Raw genomic sequence first — 6,424 nt, forward strand, 5'->3', positions numbered from 1 at the left:
TCCCAACCCTCTTTTTTCACCTTTTAGGATATAGGTGTAGACGTCCCCGAACGCCCCGAGAGGATGAATCCCGTTCTGTTCGTTTTGGGCTCACTACAGTTCGGACTCTCAAATCGTCATGGTTCTTAATCTGAACCAAAGAGTCCAAATCCGGCAAATCGTTTTGGAAAATAGATTTTTAGGAAAGAAGTGCCAAACATGGACTGCTTAGCCAGATACAGAGTCGCCACTTAAATATTTTATTTTGGGAATTTAGGAAACCCTAACTCGTTTGCCTAAGGCCACGTGTCCTTCATCATCAAAGTTGCCTCGATTCAGGAACTTGGGTACGATTGGGGAAGGTCAGCTATGAGCACCCCCTCTCGCCCGATCCGAAGATTGGCCTCTACTAACCATGATATCTTGTTTTGAAAACATTATGCGTTCTTATTCCAATTATTTTAGCTAGAATTACTATATGATGCGCGCAACACAAAAATATAGACTAAATCGTCTAATTTGGAACAAAGCATTGCATATCCGTTTGTTTAGAAAACGTTTGAAATTTGCTACTCGCGAGTAGGCTAAAACACGGATTTCAACGAGTTGTTCCAACTCAAACAATCCAACCTTCACCCACAGGCATTCATGCAGTTATATCACATAAGCATTTAGCCACATGGTAAACATGCTGTCATGACAACACTCACACGCATGCAAGGATGCTAAAGCGAAAAGACTTACAGAGTACTCCAAGCCAAAACATAAGCTATGTTAGAAATCCATGCATGGTCCTAATTATACAAAAATGCCTAATGTATCACATGCAGGAATGCAACTACAATAGGCTCGGCTATTCTAAAATGACATGTGAAATGCTACAGCTAACACGTATTCAATTTGGGATTGAAATACAAATGCAGTTAGTATGATGTGCTGAGCCCGGTGCATGCAGAACGAATGAATGTATGCAAACATGTTATCATAAGTATGCTAATTGAAACATGCCCTGAACTAACCATTGAAAGCTAGTAAATAAAAGGGAAGAAAGACGTGGGGTTAGAAGACATACACACACTCACGCACACTTATTATACAATTGCCCTCGCTCGGAGGGTCCGAATAAATATTACAAAACAAATAAATAATTAACTCTTCTAACTAATTAAATATTACATATCTTCTATTTAATTAACAAATTAAATGCAGAAAGAGGATGGCCGCAGCCCCGCCTCGGAATGCTAGGATGATGCATGCTCGACTCGCCCCGCTCGAAAACCCGTGCCATGCCACTGTTGCCTCTGTTTACATTGCCTTGCACCTCTGAAAATTCTGAAAGTCCCCAGACCCATTTTGAATCACCCTCTGAGTGCTCTGGGGTGTCACCGGCCACAATTCAAGTTCACCGGCCATGGGGATGGGTTTATCGGCCAAAAGTTACACCACCGGCTGGATATTGATGGTCGGTCGGCACTGTATGTGGCCGGCCGACCATTTCTTCCTACAGAAACCTGTTTTTGACAGCAACAGAGGGCAGATAGTGCATGGCAAGGAAATTCAAAGCAATGTATGCATGGCCACTCTCCCAATCATGCTATGGACTCATGGGAGTGTGACCCTCAATACTTGAGCCACCAATCACGCATTTCGATGCATGATGGCCTAAGGCACCAAGTTTGCAACTTAATGTAAATGCATGCATAAAAGAGATGAATGCCTTATGCCCTATCATGTTGGGGTCAAAGGCATTGGCGACCGAGGGTTGAGGCGTGTTTCGTCACTTTGAGTACGAACACACTTCACCCCTCATGCTTGGTTTGACACCCCAAACCAAACTATGCAATGCATGTATACAAACATGGCTAAAAAATGCAATGTGGCTCAAATATGCAACATGAGGCTAAGTTACAAGGCATTCCAAATGCAAGGTAACCTATCATGCAAGAATGTAAAGTGCCAAGTATGCAATGCTACAATGCGATGCAACCTAACATATGATGCAAGCATGGTATAATGTAAGCACGTAATTAGAGGCAATATGTCAAACATGCAACTATACACAAGGAGGGACTTAAACCGAAATGGGAGGCCTCAGCCACACCCCAAAACAGTGGCCAAAAGATGATGCAAAAGGGGACAAATTATGCATGCAAGTGTGCACACACCAAGGCCCATCACCCAAGCATGGAGGACTACTCTCAAGAACACTCAGATGTGATATACATGGACATTAAACACTCATGTTAAACTCTGAAAAGCATGCCAAGAATGATGCCAAAACATGCTAGGGAATGGATGCAAAAATAGAAGGGATTCAAGGCCACAAAAGAGAGCGTTGCTCAACACCTACCCCAAGCACTCATGGCGTGAACTAAGCAACCAAAAAAAAAAAAAGAAAAGAGTTTCTATGCATCAAAATACACCCCAAAACCCACTGATATGGTAGCCTCAAATGCCTAAACATGGTATCATACACAATGACTCATTTCTAGTCATAAAAGAACAATCCTTCAAGGCATGAAAGGGGTGATGAATGCAAGCATGCAAGCATGGATTAGGGACAGAAATAGCATGAGAAGTGATTCCAAATCGCTGAAATAACCCGACTAAAGCATGCTCATGACTCACACCCTCAAGGCTCACAAACCAAAATACGAAAGGGCTACCCTAAACACGGCAAACATGACCAAAATAGTTCCCGAAAGACCTCAAGCATGGTAAGACATGGCTAAGAACTTCACAAAGTTAGGCCAAAACATGAGAGCATGGTAGACTAAATACATGATGCACTTCTAGGCAAAAGAGAGAAATACAAAGCAAGTATATTAAGCATGGAAGGGGTCACTAATCCGACCAAAAACAGAGGCATAATATGACCCAATAACACCCAAAAATCTCTGGAATGAAGCCAAGAAAGCCAAGAACAACTAATCATACATGCTACCCTTATGGGCCAAAAATGCAAACAAAAGAGAGACCAAGGGAGAGGGGTGTCCCTCCCCTATGCAAGACTTCAAAACCCCTTCTTCACCACTGAAAATCCACTGGATTTCAGTGGTAAGAAGGCCAATACACAAAAGTCCCCAAAGCTTATCAAAAAGAGCACAAAAAGGGCCAAACAAGGCCTAAGAGGGGGAGGTCGACCCCCAACACCGAAATGACCTTAATGAAAAATCTTAAGCAGACAAATACAAGACTTTTTTCAGTTATACACAAAGCTTAAATCAGTATGCAAGATAGGTTAAAGACTAGTGCAAGATTGGGGAATATAAAGTAAATAGTGTTACCCTTGAAGAACACTTCAACAACAGCAAGCTCAGCCCTCTTCTTCTGATCAAAACCGACCCAAAGCTCCAAGAACAAACCCTCAAGACCTCCAAAGTCGAAGTATGGTGTAATAGTAGGTGTCTTAGTACAAAACTAAGAACTAAATACACTTTTAGACCCTCAAACACACACAAGATGAAGAGAGATAGAAGATATATATATCAGAATATATATGTTTTAGGTCTGATTTTGCTGAACCTGCCAAATGGAGAAGAGAGGTCTCCTTATATAGACCATGGAAAAGGCTAAGCTTCCAAGAGAAACTATCCTAAAGGGGTCAAGTCTTCCAAGGGAAGCTAAGCTAAGGGTGCAAGCTTCTTGAGGAAGCTAAGATAAAGGGTCAAGCTTCTTCAAGAAGCTTGAGCAAAGGGTGCAATCTTCTAGAAGAAGTTTGGATCAAAAAGGGTGCAAAGGGGCCAAAACAGCCACACATGTGTGTGAGGGCAGGGTCTGTGCATCCCAGCTGGCACAGCTAGCATGCACCATGCCTGCAAGAGGCAAAAATGTGGTACTGACCAGAAAAGGAGGCCATCGGCCAACTAAATGGTCGGTCGACCACACAAATGCCGATCGGCCATCACCAATGGTCGGTGGCAAGAAGACACGGCCGGTGGCCTCAAGCCATGGCCGGTGAGGAGTGAGGATGGCCAACAAGCCATTCCCTGCCCTCCAAACAAAAACACAAGTGTTTGGTGCAAAACCAAACACAACACAGTCGAGTCGAGAGGTCCTAAGGCAAGGCGCGTAGCCGAGACCTCTGGGAACTCAAGATGAACACAAACGTGGATGATCACCGAGTGTTCAAATGGTGACGTCCAAGTCTTGAGGACGGTCAAAAATAGGGTGTCTACAATAGGTTGCTTTGTTTACTAATCCCATTTTTAAAAACTTAGTTATGGATTCTTGGAATAATGCTAACAATTCAATCCTAGAAGCCATCCTGTCAATTACTTCTAAAGCTATCCTATGGAATAAAAACATTTTTGGTAACATTTTTCGTAACAAACGATAGCTTCTAGGTAGAATTGAGGGCATCCAAAAGGTCCAGCTTGTTAAGTTTTTGCTTAATCTATTTGTTCTTGAAAAAGAGCTGATTAAAGAATATAATAATGTTCTCTTCCAAGAGGGATTGTTTTGGTTTAAAAAATCCCGTACCAAGTGGCTTACCATGGGCGAAAGAATAGATTATTTTACGTTTCTACTTTGACTAAAAGAAGGAAATCTAGAATTAACACTCTGAAAATAAAATATCCTTCAATATAAAGGAGGGTTAAAGAAAAATGGAAAATAAAACCATCTACAAAAATAAGGCTTGAGGAAGAGGGAAAAAGAATGGAACATTTTATAACATGCAAAACAAAACAACTAATTAAACAAATCTTAATCAATTAATTCTTGCTTGTTTAAGGGCAAAACATAAAATAACACAATTACCATTATGTTAAAACCAATAGTGATTTGATCTTCAATCATTATAACAAACAGATAATCATAGCTCAATCATACCATGGTAGCAAAAGTAAGATATAATGAAACCAGTCACTACCAAATATGAACAATCCTATTATCCATGTTCACTGTAAACATCAACCTTAGATGAAAAGGGATTATGTTACAACAACGTGACCAATTGAAGTGTGAAAGAATCATGTCACCGACCTTTTAGTTTCATGGCAAGAGAAATGATAAGAAGAAGAACTAGAACTAGTAGCTATCATATTACAATAAATAATCCATGAAACATGCTTGGCAAACCTATATGCAATCAAAGCAAAGATGGTTTGATCGCATATGAGTTCATATGCTCATAACGACAGAATAAGAATAAAGAATTAAACTAAAACTAGAAACCCTAACTATGAACAAGAACAAAAAAACAGAAAATAAAGTAGAAAATTAAAATAAACCTACTAACTTAAATGTGAAAAACCACCACTAGAAAAGCCTTTCCATCCTTAGGACCTCATTCTTCAAAGAGGAACTCCCAACACACCTCTGAATTAAAGCACCCAAAGTGAACTCGACACGAAAACTTTTGAAGTAAAATGGTCAAATTTCGCACAAGAGTGTAAAATGGCCTTTTGAATTTTCGTTAAGGATATCTTCCTCGACTAAAAGATTCAATGAAAAATAATGAAGTATGGAGGGTTTTATATAGGACTCTAGGGATAGGTTTGAAAGTTCAAATTCAATGTAGGATTCATAAAAACAGATTAAGATAAGATCAACTACACAATCGAGATCAAAATGAAAAAACAAAACGCCACGGGCAAAATGGCCACATAGAGCTGGCTTGTCTCTTTCTAAGCCTAGAAAAGTGAATGGATAGTTGATTCGGCTACCCTAGCCTGGGCGCATGCTGTTTTATTTTTTTCCCCACTATTTCTAAGGGTTTTATGTTCCAAAACATGGTTTTTAGGTGTAGGCTTTTAAAATATTTTGAAAATAATTTTATTTATAATTCAATAAGCCTAATTTGAAATAAAAGAGTCTCGGTCCAAGCACGGTCATTACTTGTTGAAAATCAATGAGCAACTGTAAAATGACTATCCAATCTTCATTTTAAATTGAATTCAAGTGAATCTTATATCATTAGGAAGCTCTTTAAATTGGTATTTAAAAAAAAGAATTCACATATAATGTTGCACAAAATCGAAACCCTTTGTTTGGACAAAAAGGGAAAAATTAAGTTCTGGAAGCAATTTGACCCTGAGGTCCATAGGGATTCAAATTGGCTTTAAAAAGGTTGGTTAAGTTATTTTTCTAATCTAAAATTTTCACGACCCCATCCCGTGCCAAACAGGATAGTGATCGGCCAGTAGTCGTGGGTTATCAAAGCCCTGACTTTCAAAACAAGTTGGACTTTTAATAATAATTTTGGCAAATTTTCCATTTACAAGTGCATAAGCCACTATTTTCTTATATTGAGTCCATTTAAAACATCTATTCAGAGCAGTGCATAACTATATGTAATGAAATTATACATTCATCTTGGATTATTATCTTGCTATTACATGATTTATACGACAAAAATATATACAACACTTATGGTAAAGCTTTACAAATCTAGCACAAGCATACAAGACCGACTTTTATTCAGACTTCTCTTCGTAATCGA

Source organism: Camellia sinensis, chromosome 3 (genome assembly GCF_055761805.1).
Source record: "Camellia sinensis isolate YWXY chromosome 3, ASM5576180v1, whole genome shotgun sequence".
Classification (NCBI taxonomy): Eukaryota; Viridiplantae; Streptophyta; class Magnoliopsida; order Ericales; family Theaceae; genus Camellia; species Camellia sinensis.